Source organism: Rhagoletis zephyria, unplaced genomic scaffold, assembly GCF_001687245.7.
Source record: "Rhagoletis zephyria isolate East Lansing unplaced genomic scaffold, Rhagoletis_zephyria_1.1 Rzeph_scaffold_01046, whole genome shotgun sequence".
Taxonomy (NCBI): domain Eukaryota; kingdom Metazoa; phylum Arthropoda; class Insecta; order Diptera; family Tephritidae; genus Rhagoletis; species Rhagoletis zephyria.
Genome location: NW_016158130.1, coordinates 56248 through 78330, shown reverse-complemented (window position 1 = coordinate 78330; position 22083 = coordinate 56248).

Genomic DNA, 22083 nt, shown 5'->3' with positions numbered 1-22083 from the left:
CATGCACAGTTTCGGTGTCAAAACCGAAATAATACATATGTGAAAGACGAAGGTATGCATACATGCACAGTTTCGGTTGAAAACCGAAATAATGCATATGAAAAACCCGAAGTAATGCATACATGCACAGTTTCGGTTGAAAACCGAAATAATGCATATGAAAAAAACCGAAGTAATGCATACATGCACAGTTTCGGTTGAAAACCGAAATAATGCATATGAAAAAACCGAAGTAATGCATACATGCACAGTTTCGGTTGAAAACCGAAATAATGCATATGAGAAAATACCGAAATTATGCATATGCATACTTTCGTTTTAAAAGCGAAATAATGCATATGAAAAAAAACGAAGTAATGCATGCATGCACAGTTTCGGTTGAAAAAAAATAATGTCTAAATGCACAGTTTCCAATGCGCAATTTCGGTGCCCCAAACCAAATATTCGCTTTGATTTTTCGAAAGCCAATTTTAAAAAACTGATTAAAGAATTGTCTAAATTGCCCTGGCCTATATACAAAGAAAAAGTTGAGCAAAGCGTTGCACATTTTAATTTTGCTGTACATCAATTATTTCAAAAGTATGTGCCTAAACGCATGTGTATTTCTGAAGAACAAACACAGATATGGTTCACTAAAGAACTGAGAATTTTGAAAAACAGAAAGTCACGTTATTATAGATTACACCAAAAAACCGGTTTACACTCATGCTATGTAAAATACTCACTATTGCGTCACAAGTTCTTTGAATTAAACAAAAAGTGCTATAAAGCTTACTTGTGTAAAATCAATGATTATCTCTATGAGCCGTTAACAGCCTTATTCAATTTGTCTCTTAAAGAAGGCATCTTTCCAACCGTATGGAAGGAATCGTTCATAACCCCGCTACATAAAAGCGGTAGCAGGTCCTCGGTGGAGAACTATCGGGGCATAGCTAAGCTCTCTGCAATTCCTAAATTATTACAAATCAGTTGACGCATTCTATCTCCTCTACCATTTCATACTGTTAACATGGGTTTTGCAAAGGTAAATTAACTTCAACAAACTTTATAAATCGCACGTATCAATCAAAGAAAAGCATTTGCTACAAGCAGACTTAAACAGCATGGCTAACTGGTGCTATGTAAATCGTATGCCTCTAAACCTGGAAAAATTTAAAGTAATGTGCTTCTCGCGAAGAGCTGTTCAGCCACTTTCTTATACAATAGATAACCATAATTTGGAACAGGTATACAATTTTGTGGACACTGGTATCGCAATAGATCCTAAGCTTAATTTTAATCTTCACATTAATGTGACAGTCAACAAGGCTAAAAGTGTACTTGCATTTGTGAGACAAGATAGAATCAATTCAAAAACAATTCCTACTTTTTGCTTTAAGAAATTTCCGTTGGGATTCTCAATACAACCTTCCGCCTTATACGAGTCGATTAAAACTTATTAATCTTCCTACACTTGTCAGTCGCAGGGAAATGCTTTGTACAATTTTTATGGTTAAATTACTGACAGGCTCAGTTTAAAGTCCCTTTCTTCTGAGTGAAGTTAGCCTTAATGTTCCCTCCCGTGTATCAATATACTTTTATCCCCTATTTTTGAAAACTTTTAAAACTAATTTTGAATTACATGAGCCACTCCGTTGCTTATGGCAGGACTTTAACTCTCATTCCAGCACATTTGATATATCTGATTCGCTTTTTAGCATTAACCCAAATTTTCCCAGATTAATTTTGTTTAGATTGTTTTGGTTTCACCTATATACAGGCTAAAAGTAGCGTTAAAGTAAAGGGAAAAATATGACTAAAACTTTTGAGAGTAGTATAGTTCTTCCGATATCGGCCGTTGCCATATGGCAACACGGGGCATATTCCAGATGGATTGTTATTTGGTTAAAATCCGAAATAATAGAAATATTGTGTATAATACTATGTCTCCATTGAGAGATGTATCCATTAAGCTTTAATAAATCCAGTTGCTAAATCACAACCGTCTCCATTACCACAACGAGATATGTTTGACGTTCACATTTTTAAATATTTGACGTTTGCCTATGTATGATTTTATAAATACAGTTGCGGACATTGATATACAGACAGATAAAAGGAAGGTACCAAGCGGAATTTCATTATATGAATTCTGAATATTATTGGCTTCTTATTCGTGGTAAATATGTATGTATAATATATAGTTTGGAAAGTGTAAAGAATGGTACCATATTCCGAATCATTTTCCCNTCTAATAACGGTGCTATCTGGTGACACTATTACGCTTAAAAGGACATTGCAAACTAGAAATTAGTTGCAGTCGGTTTTGTCAAGCAGCAAGAAAACATATTGTTTTAAAGCATCATCACTATTTGTTAATTGCAGTAAGTCCATTATTTGGAAATAAATTGATCGCTCTTAAGAGTTTTCGTGTTTGATTTAAGCTGAAAGCCACAATATGTATGTATAATATATAGTTAGAAAGTGTAAAGAATCATTTTCCCGGATTTAAGAAAAATGGTCAAAACGGTAAAAAAAAATTGCGGAAAGAAAAATTTTTGTAGAACTCTCTTATTCATAGGAGGGAACCGAAAATCCAATCGTGGGCCTTTGGCATATCATGAATACGAACTGAGTTCTAGAGGATGTTCGGTGCAATGTTATCGAAGCAGAACCATTACCGAAATTTATAAATTTTTTGTCGCAGCGCGTAAATGACTTATAGAAAGCGGAGAAGACTCTGCATGATATTACTATAAAACATTTCTTCTAAATTTTTAGTTTTTAAAATAATATTTTCTTAATTTATTACAACCAAAGTTATGTAAATATGTATTACTAATTTTCCTCCCAAACTAACAAAAATATAAAAATCCCTAAAAATACGAAAATTCATGTTTTTATGATAGGCTAGATTTCAATGTCCTCAACTGTATATTGAAAACACAAATGTCATTTGACTTATGGCATGTGAATTTGTGGTTGCCACATCCAACAAATTGTACTTATTGATCAATATTATTGAAGATTTGACAAAGATTTAACTTAAATCTACTGCCTTTCGAGATCTAATTTTATATGGTAAATCTCAAAAGATTTAACGTCAAATCTCGTCAGAGGGCTAAATCTTCATTAAATCTCACAATGGAGACATAGTATAAGTTTTAATATATTTATTGATAATATATGCATATTCTACGTGCAAAGCGGATGAAGAAGTTAATAAAAAGTAGCAAAACATTTCAAACATAAACCCACATCATATTTTGCACAGGCTACTCGTCCTACAGTTTTACATGCTTCACCAGCACAAAGAAGTTTTTTTGTCAATTTGTATGGGTCAGTGGTGTAGTCACAAAAAGTATAAGGTCCCAGTGTGGAGACCCCCGAGGCTAGGTATTTAGCATCGAGCTGTCAATTAAAGACCACAGTAAGTATTTGGGAGTAGTCTTGGAGAGTAAGCTGCTGTGGATGCGCAATGTTGAAGAAAGAGAGAATAAGGCCAGTAACGCCCTTTATGCACGTAAAAGAATGCTGGGAGTCACTCGGGGTTTGTCACCTGCTCTGATGCATTGGTGCTACACAGCAATAGTCAGCCCAGTACTGCTCTATGGCGCTTTGGTGTGCTGGAATGCCGCACAAAAGTCTTTATGCCTCGGGTCAATGGCGAAGGTGCAGCGCCTAGCGGCACTGTGCACCGCGGGAGCGCTGAGGTCCACTTCGACGGCTGCTCTTTAAAAACCCTGCTGCGAAATCCGCACGTAGATTGACGGTCATAGGGAAATTAAATTTCAGAACCTTTGGGCACCACTTAATTGGGGCGGGAAGCACAAGCAGCACAGACTTCATGGCACCTAGCTTTAAGTGGAAACGAACTTTTTGCACAACGATTGAGGAAGACGGATGGAAATGAAACCTAGCCCTAGATCCCTAAACATTTTCACGGACGGCTCTAAAATAGTTACGGGAGTGGGTGCAGGGAACTGAACGTCAGGTGGACAATAAGGCTACCTGACCATTGCAGCACATTTCAAGCAGAGGTTTTCGCAATGAGGATAACTACAGAGCTAGCCCTCACCGAAACGACAATCAATTCAAACTTAAACCTATTCCATGCGGCAATTAAGACAGTTTCCTGATATAGCATTTCATCCATAAACGTCCCTCGCAGCCGGGAAGCCATTGACAAGCTAGACGCTGATAAAAGGCTACATATCTATGGGTTTCCCGGTCACAAGGGAATTTAGGATAATGAAGCAGCAGATGAGAATGCAAAAAACGCCACCAGTCTTCCCTGAAACAGATAAACTACATTTGTATACCACTTCAACACTTGTACAATGAAATATACGATAATATGATTAGACAGTTCAGAGCTAGATGGAATGAGTTAAGCACCTGCAAAACTGCAAAAATACATACAAACGATTTTTGTTGATACCGTCTCATACATGATGGTATTTTGCGTTGCCATATTTCAACACGGGGTCAATTTGGGCTAGCGAACATATCAAAATTTGGTAAAAAAAGGAACAGTTCACATTACGCCCCGTGTTGCCATATGGCAACGGACTTAAAAAACACTTAAATTATATAGCATGCACGATTGTTTTTTATTCTTACTTGTTACCAATAGAGTCACTAATGTTTTAGCTAATATTTTGTCACTATCATATTTTGTAAATAAAAAAACGCTTTCTATAAATTCATGTTTACTTTTTCATATATGACATTTTGATGGTTTTTTGTCACTTCTAATTTTGTTTAAAGAACACACTTGCATTAGACTCGATAGACAGCAAGGATCTGACGGAAGCGTAAGCGTTTCGAAAGATACACCTTTCAGGAAATAGTTGCGTACATATAAGCATTTTGAAGTAAGCGAGTTTTGTTTTACACCCTCTCAAACATGATGTATTTTGCGTTGCCATATGGCAACACGGGGTCAATTTGGGTTAAGAAATCGATACTGTCCTCTCTCAATAGATGAATCATTAAAATAAAGACATAAAATCGGCTGATGAATTTAGTTCTGTAGCTCAACAGTTTTAGATCTCGACACTTAACAAACTTCTGCCTATCGTGACACGGCGCAAAAAAAAAGAAAATATTGGTTCCGTACGTCATGCGGACTGCGCCACTCGTGCGGATGGGCGGGAATGCAGGGTAGAAACCGTTGAGATTATTAAAATTAAAATAAAAAAATTTGGTGCATTGTAGAGTAACAATATGGGTATCAATTAAAAGAAAAAAATTTAATTTTTTGGTGCACCAGGATGAATAGGTGTTCAAAATGTCCTTTTAAGGGCCGGTTGCTCAAAGCCTGATTAACACTAATCATCGGTTGACATCGTTATCGACGTTTTCGACTCCATGCATATAACACGGTGTCTTTATCCTTGAATATCCTTGGAAATTTCCAATACTTATTTCTGAAAAAAATATATGTTAAGGACTAATTTGTAAACTACCACATCCTCGAATTTCGTCCTTCTAAGTTTATTAGTTTTAGATAAATAAATTGTACTCTTCTCTTTATAAGAAATTGCTAATTACAAAATACATAAATGAAGATACTGGAATCACTACACTGTACAGCACTCGGCTGGGTATTGGACCAAACCAATATTTTTTTAAGAGATTGAGTCATAGGTAAAGAAGTAATTTCTTCGTTTTTCGAAGTTAGCCTCCGAAATCGAAATATGGACCATCGAAGTTCGAAATAGGACCTTTGGTAAACAATTATTTTTTATTTTTATATGTAAATAACTAAAAAACTAAAAATACAGACGTAGTCCGCTTTTTGGTCTTATTTAAATGGTATATAACTTTTTGTGTGCATACTTATATTACAGATGCTATAAGAGGTCAAAAGTCGGGTCTTCGAAAAATTAAAAACCTTACATTTCAAACAATCTTGAAACGATTTTTAAAAAATTGGTATCGTAGTTAACATGATTAAACACCCTTTCTTCTGCATATTTGTATGATTCGTATGTAAAAATTTGAGAAAAACATTTAAAAGGAAAAAATACCTTTTTTAAAAAAAAAAAATTTTAAAACAAAAAATTACTGACCGATTTTTAAAAAATTTATATCGTTGTAAACGCAAACAAACCTCTCTTCAGATATGCGTATTTGTATACCTTGTATTTAAAAATTTGAGAAAAAACTTTTAAAAGGAAAGAGTACCATTTTTTATAAAAAAAAATCTAACAAAAAAATTACTAACCGATTTTTAAAAATTTGGTATCGTTGTAAAGACGATTAAACCCCATTTCTTCTGGTATGCATATTTGTATACTTCGTGTAAAAGTAAAAAATACCATTTTATAAAAAAATATTTTAAACAAAAAAATTACAAACCGATTTTTAAAAAATTGGCATCGTTGTAAAGATACCAGAAAACAGATAACAAAAAAAAATTAATCAAAAACATTTCCTCTATATAAACTCCAGCCCCCCTAGGTGAAAGGCTGGCTACGCTCTTGTAGACAAAACAATTAAAGTATTTAAACCGTACATCATACGGTCAATGATTCCAGTATCTTTATTTATGTATATTGTAACTATCAATATCTTATAAAGAGAAGTGTAAACTTTTTTATCTAAAACTAATAAAGTTAGAAGAACGAAATTCGAGGATGTGGTAGTTAACATATTAGTCCTTGACAAATATTTTTTCTTTCAAAAATAAATATATGAAATTTCCAAGGATATTCAAGGATAAGTTTTAAAATGACATTTTCAATACTTATTCTACCTTTATACAGAATTTTTCCTTTTAATTGATACCCATATTGTTATTCTACAATGCACCGAATCTTTTGAATAATTTTTTTATTCAATCATGTTATAGAAATTTCAAAGTCCTTTAAAAAAATTCCGACGTCAGAGAGAAAAACTAAAAACGCAGTTTTACTATATTTGGCCCTCAGATTTGTGAATATATTGATTTTTTCGTGTGTAGAATTGACTGTCGCACAGTGTAGTATTTAAGCAATTTGTTGTTAAATAAACTTCACTACCACCCCCAAATTTTTATTCAAAATGCAACTGATCACTTATATTTTGTGTGTTATACTATATTTTCAATGTGCACGTGCGTATTTTATACTTTTAATATACATATTCATCAATTAGTTAAGTAGAACGCGTTTATAAATTCGTTTACACGTTTTAGCACTTTTCACAAACAAACAGAAATAACAACGGCTGGCAGCGTAAGCAAATGTGTGCTGCCATATTTCTCGAAGCCATAAAATACACCTATAAACCGTATTATTTCCGTTTTTATTGTTTCTTTAGTTTTTTAATATAGTTCCACATATTTCGAAAATTTGTAATAAAAAATCGCGCGATTTTATTGTTTCTTTAGTTTTTTAATATAGTTCCACATATTTCAAAAATTTGTAATAAAAAATCGCGCGATTTTTTATTACAAATTTTCGCCTGCGCCGCTGTATCAGTAAGAGACGTCAAGAAAAAATGTATCGTACAAAAGCGAAAATTTGATCAAATGTATCACGATTTGTTTTAAGTAGCAAAATATCAAGTTAGAAGAAACTGTCATAATTAAAAAAATGCTACTTGGGGGTTTTTCAACGATGTGATCGTACTTTTCGCTATCATTATCTTACATATATAATTACAATCCATCAAAAAGGAGATAATTGTTTTTTTTTTTATAAAAAGAAATAAAAGGATATTATGCATAAATTTCACAGATACTAGAAATATGCTTAACATTTAAGAGTCTATCATTTACGTAAGTTATCAAATTATGTTATACATTATATGTTAAACTCGTTTATTATACGGTGTAGTGGTAAGCAGTCCTTCCACCCCGCAGCGCCTGGGTTCAAGCCCTGGTCAAAGCAACATCGCAAAAAAATTAGAAAAAAGGTTTTTTCTTAACAGCGGTCGCCCCTCGGCAGGCAATGGCAAACCTCCGAGTGTTTTTCTGCCATGAAAAACAGCTTCTCATTAAAATACAATCACCGTTCGGAGTCGGCGTAAAACTGTAGGTCCCTCCTCTTTGTGTGACAACATCAAGGCGCACGCCACAAATCGGATGAGAAGCTCGGCCAAACACTAAGATATGTGTAAGCGCCAATCTATTATTATTATTATTATACAGTGGAGTCATACTCAAAATCATACAGTGATCTTTTTACAATATTCGCAACGGTCTTTCATTATGAAACTTTTTTCGTTAGTTTTTTATAAAAGTTTAGGTAATTTCCCAAAGAAATCCATATGAATCTAGATAGCAAACTTTGTGCAGAAATTAGAAAAAATCAACAACGTTACATCAAAATTGCAAAATTTCAATTAGAATTTTTAAACAAAAATTGTGTATGTAGTTTTGCAGCGTATTTAATTTTAATACAATTTGTACTAAAATTCAAAGTTTTTATTCAGAATTTCTAGAAAAGTTTAGAGTACCCAGTTTTGTAACCCATCCAAGTTTAGTAAAACAAAGTGCAGGTTACAAGTCTTTAAAAATTGCCGTTGATTTTTAGAATTTTGTTCTAAAAATAGATTTTGGTCAGGCGGTTTATGGAAGAAACACACAATACCCTCTGGAAAAAAATTCTAAAAAATCAACGGTCTTTTTTAGCGTTTTGAAACCTACACTGCGTAGTCGAAAATTTTCTAGAAATTCTGGATAAAAACTTTGAAATTGTAATAATTTTTTTTGAATTTTTGTGAACTTTATATAAAGTGTGAAACTTTGATTTATTTGGTTTATATATAGAATGAACTATATTTTCATAAATATTTAATGCAAGAAATTGTTCATGAAAATTATATTAGAATTAGGTGTACACTAACATTTGACACTGACTGTATATGGATGTGTTGGGAAATGAACTATACTTTTTTTGCTCACTGTATGTTTTGTTCAATATAAATCATTTGAAAATTTGCACATTCACGTTCTTCGGCTTTACCCTTAGATTCAGTAATTCAGTCCCATCTCAAGTCACTAAATTTGAGACTAGCAATTAGTGACTATTTTTGTGACTTGAGATAATTTGGGTATTCAGTAGGAGAGTCACAAATTGTTCACCAAAAATGTGTGGTGAAAACAAAAAAACTGACAGTCAACTGATAGCGTTTATGTATGTTTTTTGCCCGCGCCGCTCAAAAAGTCCCAATGGCCGAGTGGTCAAAGCACCAGGCTGCCGGTCGAGAGATCCGGATTCGAGTCCTCGGGCGCAGATGATTTTTTTCTTTTTTTTTTAGTGTTCTTTATTTTAGTACTTAGTACTTCTTTTTTGGTTAGTTTTATTTTTTTACATAATCTTTAAATTTTAATGTTTTAAAAACGAAAAAGATTTTTTTTATGAGTTTGTATGATATTAAAGCATTTTGGTTTATTTTCTAATGAAATCGTTGTTAAACAAATTATTCTTCGCTTAATTTTCGCGTTTTTTTTTAATAAAACAGAAAGCAATTATCTTTTCCTCCATATTTTTCTTTTTGTGACCAGCTCAGAGCCAGCTGACAAATTAGTGACCTTCTTTTGAGATTAGAGACGTGGGACAGCTTACTGAATACCAAATAGTCTCAAAATCCATGTTCACCACCAAAAGTCACTATTAGTGACTAGAGACTGCTTACTGAATCCTAGCAAGAACGATAGAATACAAGATTGCGCATTCCCGTAGAATGACATTTGTGGCAACGGGTAAACAAAGAATATGGCGAAGAACACTGAGTTGACAGTTGTGAATATGCAGTGAGAAAACGTGTTTTCTTCTCGATTCACCAATTTCTCAAGCCATCTTTGAATATAGCAAATTAAGCACTACGTTAACAAAAAATATACAACCACTCTTGAAATGTGTTCAAAAGAATAGGTCTTATTAATTAACTATTTAGAATTTTTGTGTTTGTATTGCAGGTGCCGAAAAAGTGATAATATCTTGTCGCAGCGCATGTTTTCCTGCAGAAAGTGGTCGATGCTTGCTTACCTCCGATTTTAATTTGTAACGTTTTCAACTTAATGTGTCGTGTTTAAAAGTGGTCCGTAAAGTGCTTCATGCATATTACGCTGGTGTCTAAATTTTAAGGCTTCTCCTGCCGGTAGAACTCTACCCACTTTCTGGCCAAGGCGTCGAAACAAAAAAAAAAACTGCATTTGGGGGCTTTACCCCTACGGCTGCTGCAATTCAACACACGACACGACATTTTTACGTTTTTATTTCAATAAAACGTTTTTATTACAAATAAAACGTTTTTTACTTCAGAACGCACGAATTACTTCGATTTTTCACTTGAAAGTACACAATACGTTTGCAATACGTTTGCACTTGTTTCTAAACAAAAAGTTTGTTTACGTATTGCCATAAATGTCAAAGTCGGCAAAACCAAAGTAGCGGTTTGGGGAATACGCCACCTTCAGTTCATTTCACCATGGAATCCTGGGCTTAGTCTGTTCTCCTGTTTAAAATACTTAATCAGTCCAGTTTTACGAAAGTTCTTTCAGATTCCGTTGAAGTCGCCGGTATTCAAAAGTATTTTAACATGCACAACCTTAACGGCTTAAAATCATCTGCTGACACTTACATGCAAGAACTATTACAAAGCAGGAAAAGTTTAACTAAATTTAGAAATTATTACCTTCCAGCACATAAGAGGATCAGCATCGAAAGCAATGTTCACACCTTTCTTGTGTTGTGATAATTGCGTCGGATCTGGAGGACATATTTTTTGAATTTATTTTATGCTCCAGAAAGCCGAATACTGATGGGCGAGTTTCAGAGCTACAAGTATCGCACTATTCGCCGATTAAAACCCTTTTTTAAAACGGGGATCCAGAATGGTTCCCATTCGTGTTACCGTGCGTGTTTATTACGGTGCAGCCGTTTTCGCACCGATTCTATTAGGCTCCTGCACAACATTAAACCTTCAGAAGGGTTGAACTCTTTTCGTTTGTGACACATTTGTTCATATATTCAAGTATTTTATTTGCTCTTTTGCGTTTTGAAAAATTGCAAGTACTGATGTAACTTCTTTTAACGCATTCATTTCATCTGTGGTAAATGGTGTATGGAGCGTTGCCAGGTTGACGTTTTTAACGTCATTTAGACGTTTTTTGTATCCTGTTGACGTTTGGATGTTTTTTGTGCAAAAAAATTACGTTTTTTAACTTCCCAGTAATTTTTCTCTGTGCACAATATATTCAATGTATAGCGTACTATTTGCTTGGAGAGTAAGTACTTACGCTCACACTTTGGGCAAATTTGTCACTAAATCTTGTAAGTAGAACTGATTTTGAATTATTTTCAGCAGCAGGTGCCTCAAAAGATATTTATTCTTTGGACACATATGACTTAAGTATGATGCAAACCAAGCGTACGCGCATTTTTGTTTTGATTCTTGGACTAAGGATCCCCCGTTCAAAGGCTGGTTGTGTAAACACTTGAGGTTACAAGGCTTATTACAATGTTTGCAATTGCATATCAGAAGAGCTGATCTATTGCAACACACACGTTCGCAAAAGCACTATGTTCCTTTTTAGTAGAACGTAATTTCGCATTTTCGACAACCGACCACCTAACCACAAGAAAAAATAAATAAAAAATCAACGCGATTCTTTAGCAACTTAAAACTTGCACATTAATGCTCTGGAATTTAATGGGCTATCAAACTGCATACTAAAAAAAATTCTAAAAAATCTGAATAAAAACTTGAAAATCTAGCTGAAACTTTGCAGATTTTTTATAATTTTTGCACAAAGTTTGAAATGTGGATATATAATGAGCTAGGCTTTTATGAAAAAATAATATACCGTTGTATACAATAAAAGTTTAATAAGAACAATTCTGTGTGCATACATGGAAAAGACGTTTTTGGGTAGGAAATGACATTTTTTCAAACCAAGAGGGACGTTTTCTTATGCCGAAAACCTGGCAACACTGGGTGTATGCGCCTTTCATGTTGACAACAAAACCTTAGAAATATATGGATTTGTTTCAATTATACGTTTAATCATTGCCTATGTGCTGTTCCATCTTGTTGGAACTTCCTGAATAAGGAAATACGGGTTGCCATTGTTTTGTTCCAGTTTAAAATTTTCACAGGCAATGACGCTTGATTTAAAAAATTGGACAATGCTCCTACATTTTTTCTTAAATGTTCACTTTGCGACAAGCCATCTTGCACAACCAGGTTTAAGGAGTGAGCATAGCACGGGAGATTCTTTATTGCAAAATTTTACATGCACTAATCCAAGGCGGTGGTGTTGGCCGTATAAAAGTAAAAAATTACACTAACAAATTATACGCAGATATCCATACTGTCAATGGTATGAGTTACAACAAACACATCATTTTGACGTAATGCCCTCCACGGCGAAAAACTCAGCTGTCGCCCCAACACCACCTTGTTAAATACGCCTTGGCACTAATCATAACAGCACCATTGTCTGTCCCTACCCAACAAAGTTTATCAAACACACTCCATTCTGTTAGGGAAGCTCGTAAAGTATCCGCGATATTGACGGCTGAGTGATTTGTCACTTCTGACAGTGGTTCTGATGATAAAACTGCTTTTCATATCATTATCGACAAATTACATGTAATAGATAAGTATCCTTGATTTGCAATGCTTGTCCAACCGTCGCACGTAATTGCAATGTAAAAGGCTTTATACAATGCTAATCAGCGTGGTGTAGTGGTAAGCAGTGCGCGCTTTCACTCATCAGCACCTGGGTTCAAGCCCTGGTCAAAGCAACATCCCAAAAAATATAGAAAAAGGTTTTTTCTTAACAGCGGTCGTCCCTCGGCAGGCAATGGCAAACCTCCGAGTGTATTTCTGCCATGAAAAACAGCTTCTCATTAAAATACAATCGCCGTTCGGAGTCGGCATAAAACTGTAGGACCCTCCGCTTTGTGTGACAACATCAAGGCGCACGCCACAAGACGGAGGAGAAGCTCGGCCAAACACTAACATATGTGTAAGCGCCAATCTATTATTAATCAGCGTGGACTTCGCTTGATCAAACATATTTTTTTCAAAATAACATCTCTTAAGTGTTTAGCGATCGGAAACTGATAGCGCGGATCTCAACATTTGGTGTAATTGATAAAGCCCACATTTTTAACAATATTTAAAGGGCGTAGGTCTGTAGTCACCATATTAACCAAAGCGCGATCGATGTCTTCTTTGCGTCGGAAGATTAACTTTGAATTTGCTTCGTCCAATTTTCTTTGCAGGTTGGGATGGAATCTTTCAAGATGGTCCCGTAAATTATTTGTATTGCCGCTGGTTTTATATTCATTGCCACACTGGGTGCACTTAGGAAGCTGTCGGGAAAATTTTACAAAACGGATCCAGGCTTTGAAAAAAACCAAATATTAGGAGGGGTAGATCCGCCCCCTCCGGAGACTTACAGTTTTTAAGCAATTTGCATTTAAATTTGCAAAAATACCAAATTCAACCTCACTTTTCCTTTATACATCGCGCGATTTTTTATTACAAATTTTCGCCTGCGCCGCTTTTTATTATAAAATCGATACTTCGATAAATAATGAAAATTTTTTATTAAAAATCGCGCGATTTTTTATTTAAAATTTTCGGCTGCGGCGCTTTTTATTATAAAATCGATACTTCCATAAATAATTAACATTTTATTTTAAATCGCGCGATCATTATGTGTATTTTGTTAATGCTTCCGTTTTGCGTTTTTCGACATTTTTTTGTTATGTATGGCAGCACCGACATGTCAGTTCAATTGCTGTATAAAGGAAAAAGTGAGGTTGAATTTGGTATTTTTGCAAATTTAAATGCAAATTGCTTAAGATATGTTATTTTGAAAAAAATATGTTTGATCAAGCGAAGTCCACGCTGATGAGCATTGTATAAAGCCTTTTACATTGCAATTACGTGCGACGGTTGGACAAGCATTGCAAATCAAGGATACTTATCTATTACATGTAATTTGTCGATAATGATATAAAAAGCAGTTTTATCATCAGAACCACTGTCAGAAGTGACAAATCACTCAGCCGTCAATATCGCGGATACTTTACGAGCTTCCCTAACAGAATGGAGTGTGTTTGATAAACTTTGCTGGGTAGTCATGAACCAACTAACAAGATCACCAGCACGGCAACCGTGTATTTGTAATTGCATTTGAGAAAAAAAATAATGGTTGCTGACGTCATTTTTTAATCGGTTCTTTCATTCACACACAGGTTTCATTCCGTTTTATTCACATGGCGGCGAAAAAATGACGTCACTGCAAAAAAATAACTTTTTTCTCGCACGCCGTGCTGGGTGATCTTTATTCGTTCGTTTATGCTGGGTAGTGACAGACAATGGTGCTGTTATGATTAGTGCCAAGGCGTATTTAACAAGGTGGTGTCGGGGCGACAGCTGAGTTTTTCGCCGTGGAGGGCATTACGTCAAAATGATGTGTTTGTTGTAACTCATACCAATGACAGTATGGATATCTGCGTATAATTTGTTAGTGTAATTTTTTACTTTTATACGGCCAACACCACCGCCTTGGATTAGTGCATGTAAAATTTTGCAATAAAGCATCTCCCGTGCTATGCTCACTCCTTAAACCTGGTTGTGCAAGATGGCTTGGCGCAAAGTGAACATTTAAGAAAAAATGTAGGAGCATTGTCCAATTTTTTAAATCAAGCGTCATTGCCTGTGAAAATTTTAAACTGGAACAAAACAATGGCAACCCGTATTTCCTTATTCAGGAAGTTCCAACAAGATGGAACAGCACATAGGCAATGATTAAACGTATAATTGAAACAAATCCATATATTTCTAAGGTTTTGTTGTCAACATGAAAGGCGCATACACCCAGTGTTGCCAGGTTTTCGGCATAAGAAAACGTCCCTCTTGGTTTGAAAAAANGTTCTTATTAAAGTTTTATTGTATACAAGGGTATATTATTTTTTCATAAAAGCCTAGCTCATTGTATATCGACATTTCAAACTTTGTGCAAAAATTATAAAAAATCTGCAAAGTTTCAGCTAGATTTTCAAGTTTTTATTCAGATTTTTTAGAATTTTTTTTAGTATGCAGTTTGATAGCCCATTAAATTCCAGAGCATTAATGTGCAAGTTTTAAGTTGCTAAAGAATCGCGTTGATTTTTTATTTATTTTTTCTTGTGGTTAGGTGGTCGGTTGTCGAAAATGCGAAATTACGTTCTGCTAAAAAGGAACATAGTGCTTTTGCGAACGTGTGTGTTGCAATAGATCAGCTCTTCCTGATTTGGCTTTTAATATGCAATTGCAAACATTGTAATAAGCCTTGTAACCTCAAGTGTTTACACAACCAGCCTTTGAACGGGGGATCCTTAGTCCAAGAATCAAAACAAAAATGCGCGTACGCTTGGTTTGCATCATACTTAAGTCATATGTGTCCAAAGAATAAATATCTTTTGAGGCACCTGCTGCTGAAAATAATTCAAAATCAGTTCTACTTACAAGATTTAGTGACAAATTTGCCCAAAGTGTGAGCGTAAGTACTTACTCTCCAAGCAAATAGTACGCTATACATTGAATATATTGTGCACAGAGAAAAATTACTGGGAAGTTAAAAAACGTAATTTTTTTGCGCAAAAAACATCCAAACGTCAACAGGATACAAAAAACGTCTAAATGACGTTAAAAACGTCAACCTGGCAACGCTCCATACACCATTTACCACAGATGAAATGAATGCGTTAAAAGAAGTTACATCAGTACTTGCAATTTTTCAAAACGCAAAAGAGCAAATAAAATACTTGAATATATGAACAAATGTGTCACAAACGAAAAGAGTTCAACCCTTCTGAAGGTTTAATGTTGTGCAGGAGCCTAATAGAATCGGTGCGAAAACGGCTGCACCGTAATAAACACGCACGGTAACACGAATGGGAACCATTCTGGATCCCCGTTTTAAAAAAGGGTTTTAATCGGCGAATAGTGCGATACTTGTAGCTCTGAAACTCGCCCATCAGTATTCGGCTTTCTGGAGCATAAAATAAATTCAAAAAATATGTCCTCCAGATCCGACGCAATTATCACAAGACAATACCTAGAAAGGGTGAACATTGCTTTCGATGCTGATCCTCTTATGTGCTGGAAGGTAATAATTTCTTAATTTAGTTAAACTTTTCCTCCTTTGTAATAGTTCTTGCATGTAAGTGTCAGCAGATGATTTTAAGCCGTTAAGGTTGTGCATGTTAAAATACTTTTGAATACCGGCGACTTCAACGGAATCTGAAAGAACTTTCGTAAAACTGGACTGATTAAGTATTTTAAACAGGAGAACAGACTAAGCCTAGGATTCCATGGTGAAATGAACTGAAGGTGGCGTATTCCCGAAACCGCTACTTTGGTTTTGCCGACTTTGACATTTATGGCAATACGTAAACAAACTTTTTGTTTAGAAACAAGTGCAAACGTATTGCAAACGTAATGTGTACTTTCAAGTGAAAAATCGAAGTAATTCGTGCGTTCTGAAGTAAAAAACGTTTTATTTGTAATAAAAACGTTTTATTGAAATAAAAACGTAAAAATGTCGTGTCGTGTGTTGAATTGCAGCAGCCGTAGGGGTAAAGCCCCCAAATGCAGTTTTTTTTTTTGTTTCGACGCCTTGGCCAGAAAGTGGGTAGAGTTCTACCGACAGGAGAAGCCTTAAAATTTAGACACCAGCGTAATATGCATGAAGCACTTTACGGACCACTTTTAAACACGACACATTAAGTTGAAAACGTTGAAATACCTCAAATTACAAATTAAAATCGGAGGTAAGCAAGCATCGACCACTTTCTGCAGGAAAACATGCGCTGCGACAAGATATTATCACTTTTTCGGCACCTGCAATACAAACACAAACATTCTAAATAGTTAATTAATAAGACCTATTCTTTTGAACACATTTCAAGAGTGGTTGTATATTTTTTGTTAACGTAGTGCTTAATTTGCTATATTCAAAGATGGCTTGAGAAATTGGTGAATCGAGAAGAAAACACGTTTTCTCACTGCATATTCACAACTGTCAACTCAGTGTTCTTCGCCATATTCTTTGTTTACCCGTTGCCACAAATGTCATTCTACGGGAATGCGCAATCTTGTATTCTATCGTTCTTGCTAGGATTCAGTAAGCAGTCTCTAGTCACTAATAGTGACTTTTGGTGGTGAACATGGATTTTGAGACTATTTGGTATTCAGTAAGCTGTCCCACGTCTCTAATCTCAAAAGAAGGTCACTAATTTGTCAGCTGGCTCTGAGCTGGTCACAAAAAGAAAAATATGGAGGAAAAGATAATTGCTTTCTGTTTTATTAAAAAAAAACGCGAAAATTAAGCGAAGAATAATTTGTTTAACAACGATTTCATTAGAAAATAAACCAAAATGCTTTAATATCATACAAACTCATAAAAAAAATCTTTTTCGTTTTTAAAACATTAAAATTTAAAGATTATGTAAAAAAATAAAACTAACCAAAAAAGAAGTACTAAGTACTAAAATAAAGAACACTAAAAAAAAAAGAAAAAAATCATCTGCGCCCGAGGACTCGAATCCGGATCTCTCGACCGGCAGCCTGGTGCTTTGACCACTCGGCCATTGGGACTTTTTGAGCGGCGCGGGCAAAAAACATACATAAACGCTATCAGTTGACTGTCAGTTTTTTTGTTTTCACCACACATTTTTGGTGAACAATTTGTGACTCTCCTACTGAATACCCAAATTATCTCAAGTCACAAAAATAGTCACTAATTGCTAGTCTCAAATTTAGTGACTTGAGATGGGACTGAATTACTGAATCTAAGGGTAAAGCCGAAGAACGTGAATGTGCAAATTTTCAAATGATTTATATTGAACAAAACATACAGTGAGCAAAAAAAGTATAGTTCATTTCCCAACACATCCATATACAGTCAGTGTCAAATGTTAGTGTACACCTAATTCTAATATAATTTTCATGAACAATTTCTTGCATTAACTATTTATGAAAATATAGTTTATTCTATATATAAACCATATAAATCAAAGTTTCACACTTTATATAAAGTTCACAAAAATTAAAAAAACTTATTACAATTTCAACGTTTTTATCCAGAATTTCTAGTAAATTTGCGACTACGCAGTGTAGGTTTCAAAACGCTAAAAAAGACCGTTGATTTTTTAGAATTTTTTTCCAGAGGGTATTGTGTGTTTTCTTCCATAAACCGCCTGACCAAAATCTATTTTTATATGGAGGAAAATGCGCAACACCCTCTAGAACAAAATTCTAAAAATCAACGGCAATTTTTAAAGACTTGTAACCTGCACTTTGTTTTACCAAACTTGGATGGGTTACAAAACTGGGTACTCTAAACTTTTCTAGAAATTCTGAATAAAAACTTTGAATTTTAGTACAAATGGTATTAAAATTAAATACGCTGCAAAACTACAAACACAATTTTTGTTTAGAAATTCTAATTGAAATTTTGCAATTTTGATGTAACNATTTTTAAAGACTTGTAACCTGCACTTTGTTTTACCAAACTTGGATGGGTTACAAAACTGGGTACTCTAAACTTTTCTAGAAATTCTGAATAACAACTTTGAATTTTAGTACAAATGGTATTAAAATTAAATACGCTGCAAAACTACAAACACAATTTTTGTTTAGAAATTCTAATTGAAATTTTGCAATTTTGATGTAACGTTGTTGATTTTTTCTAATTTCTGCACAAAGTTTGCAATCTAGATTCATATGGATTTCTTTAGGAAATTACCTAAACTTTTATAAAAAACTAACGAAAAAAGTTTCAGAATGAAAGACCGTTGCGAATATTGCAAAAAGATCAATGTATAATTTTGAGTATGACTCCACTGTATAATAATAATAATAATAATAATAATAGATTGGCGCTTACACATATCTTAGTGTTTGGCCGAGCTTCTCATCCGATTTGTGGCGTGCGCCTTGATGTTGTCACACAAAGAGGAGGGACCTACAGTTTTACGCCGACTCCGAACGGTGATTGTATTTTAATGAGAAGCTGTTTTTCATGGAAGAAATACACTCGGAGGTTTGCCATTGCCTGCCGAGGGGCGACCGCTGTTAAGAAAAAACCTTTTTTCTAATTTTTTTGCGATGTTGCTTTGACCAGGGCTTGAACCCAGGCGCTGCGGGGTGGAAGGACTGCTTACCACTACACCGTATAATAAACGAGTTTAACATGTAATGTATAACATAATTTGATAACTTACGTAAATGATAGACTCTTAAATGTTAAACATATTTCTAGTATTTATAAAAAAAAAACAATTATCTCCTTTTTGATGGATTGTAATTATATGTAAGATAATAATAGCAAAAAGTACGATCACATCGTTGAAAAACCCCCAAGTAGCATTTTTTAATTATGACAGTTTCTTCTAACTTGATATTTTGCTACTTAAAAACAAATCGTGATACATTTGATCAAATTTTCGTTTTTGTACGATACATTTTTTCTTGACGTCTCTTACTAATACATTTATTGATTTTATAAGAAATATTTCTTACAAATATGCCAAGCGCAATATAATGCCGAATTGTAAGTCTAAAAGACTATCGAAAACTAATAATAATGTTAATAGTTTCAGACCACTACTTTTAAGCATATTTGTTACATAAAACACATGTTAATCCAAGTTTGGCGCAAAAACCAACCGACAAACACACTAGTGCTTTTCAGGATGTTGTGGAAATGGTCATGGATTTGTAGTTGGAATTGCATTCGCAAATTTTAAGCTTGCTGTCATGGCAACCGTGTGCAATTTATTGTTGTGAATTTACAAATGCAACGAATATGCAAATGCAAGAGCATATGGACAAGATCCTGAACAGCCCTACTGTTTGACAGTTCATTGCATGCCATAATTCTCACGCGATGAGCTTTAATATTTATTGCATGAGATCTGCGATGAGCGGTTTCCATTTGCAATATATCTTTTGAGATGATTCGCATGAGATCGGCGTACGCATATCGTAACAGAGCGTTAAAAGCCCTACACACGCATTGATTTATCGGCAAACCAGTTGACCAACCTACTTAACGAAATTCCCTACAAACGCATCAACCAGTTGGTCGATTTCATTTGAGTAAGAGTTTTTGAACTGTGAACAACACAACAGCGCAGGTAAAATTTTAAGCTATGCTTCCCATTTTTATGTAGTTGTTATTGATACCGCCCCCGTTTTCACAAATTATACGCATTTTCACTAGCGAAACGAACCGAAAAACACATGTTAACGTTGATGCGCCTTTAAAAAAATTAAATCGCATTTTAGGCTGCCAACTTGTCTACACACAGAGCAAAAAATTTACCAATCTGCCTCAAAAATCACAAATGCTTGATTTTTCTCCTACCAGACGAACAAATTGACGAAGGTTTACCAACTTGCCTACACACGCCTTATATACCACCAACTTCTATGGTTGGCCGATAAATCAATGCGTGTGTAGGGCCTTTTAGTGAGCAATGAGCGGTCTTCCTTAACAATTTATATTCCGAAATATATTTATACAGCCCAATTCTTAATACTCCCGGGGTGTTTGTTCTCCCCGGAAGTTCTTTCTCCCGAGAAAGGAATCCTCCAATAATTAACTCCCAGGGAGTAGCACTTTCCCGAAAATTTGGGAGGAGGAAATTTGAATTTAAAAAATGCTGTTTCGACACTTATTTGACAGCTCAACTCCGCCCTTTAATACAAAAAAATCTTCAGGGAATTTTTATTCATGATAGGAGGAAAGGGAAAAGGGAGAAAACTCCCAGGGAGATTCTGTTCAGAATCGGCCTGATATTGAGATAAAAGCTTTGTTCCACGCGCTTTACGGGCTGTTTCGGTAATTAGAGGGTAAAAATAAGTTACTCTCTCACAATTGTTAAAACGTGCCAAAAGTGCCCAGAGTGAGAGGAACGCAAAAAACTACATTTCGTGAGCGTGATCAACAAATAAGCTTTTTCACTTGTTTTTTTTGCAATTGCGGAAAAGAGGTAAAGTTTATTCAATTTAAATTTCAATTTTGCTTCATCACTACTTTTTCATTTATATCCTTTATTTCTTTTGCAAAATATTAAAAATACATTAAACATTTGAAACATTTGTTGAGTTTTCATTTGCGAGAATCTGAAAGAAAAACAATAGGGTTGTTCAGGATCTTATGCATGTGCCTTTGGATTTGCATATTCGTTGCATTTGTATATTCACAACAATCATGTTAGCCATGTTAGCAAATGAAATTCCAACTGCAAATCCAAAACCATTTCCACAACATCCTTAACAGCCCTTATGATTTTCTGTGCATTTATCTTATACGGCTAATAAAATTTGTAAATAACTACATTTTCTGAAACCTTAGCGGTATTTTCAATTTTTCTATTTTACAATATTTGCTTTCGGATTTAAACAGCTGATATTTCAAATTGACTTTTGCTAATTTTTTTTATTTTATTTTTCTTTTTGTAGCTTTATGGACCCTACAGTCCAAAATTTTGTGGCAGTAATACTGTGAGGTATATGCCAGGTTATTCAAGAGTCTTGGGGAATTTTCCGCACAAGATCCTGAACAGCCCTGCCATTTTTTAATGCAACCAGATTTGCATTGAACATACACTTGTTCTCTTTTAATTATATATGTACGTATGCACATTTGTGTCGAAAAAAAGTCCGGGCTGTTTCGTGCACGACGAAGAAGACATTTACGATCCAAAAATGGAACGTGTTCGCTCTCGATCACCCATTGTTTAGCGTGATTAGATTCTTTAATTAGAGAATAAGCGAAAAGTTTGCTCTGAAAAGTGGAGTGAATTTTGGTATCAAAAATTTGATTTAAGTATATAAAAATTGAAAATACATCAACAAGCCTTCACTATTCCTTAAAAGCACCAAGTAAATACAGGCAACATGTAAACACAAAACAGCTGATATGCACTTTGAAACTTTATCCATTTTTACCCGAAGAAAAAGTTCGGGCTGTTTCGGGCAGGAAGAAGAAGACACTTACGATCTAATACGTTCCAATTTTCGCTCTCTATTACCCATTTTGTTGAGTACGGTAATGATTTCTGGGCTATTTTGGGCACCCGCGGGATCCCGCGT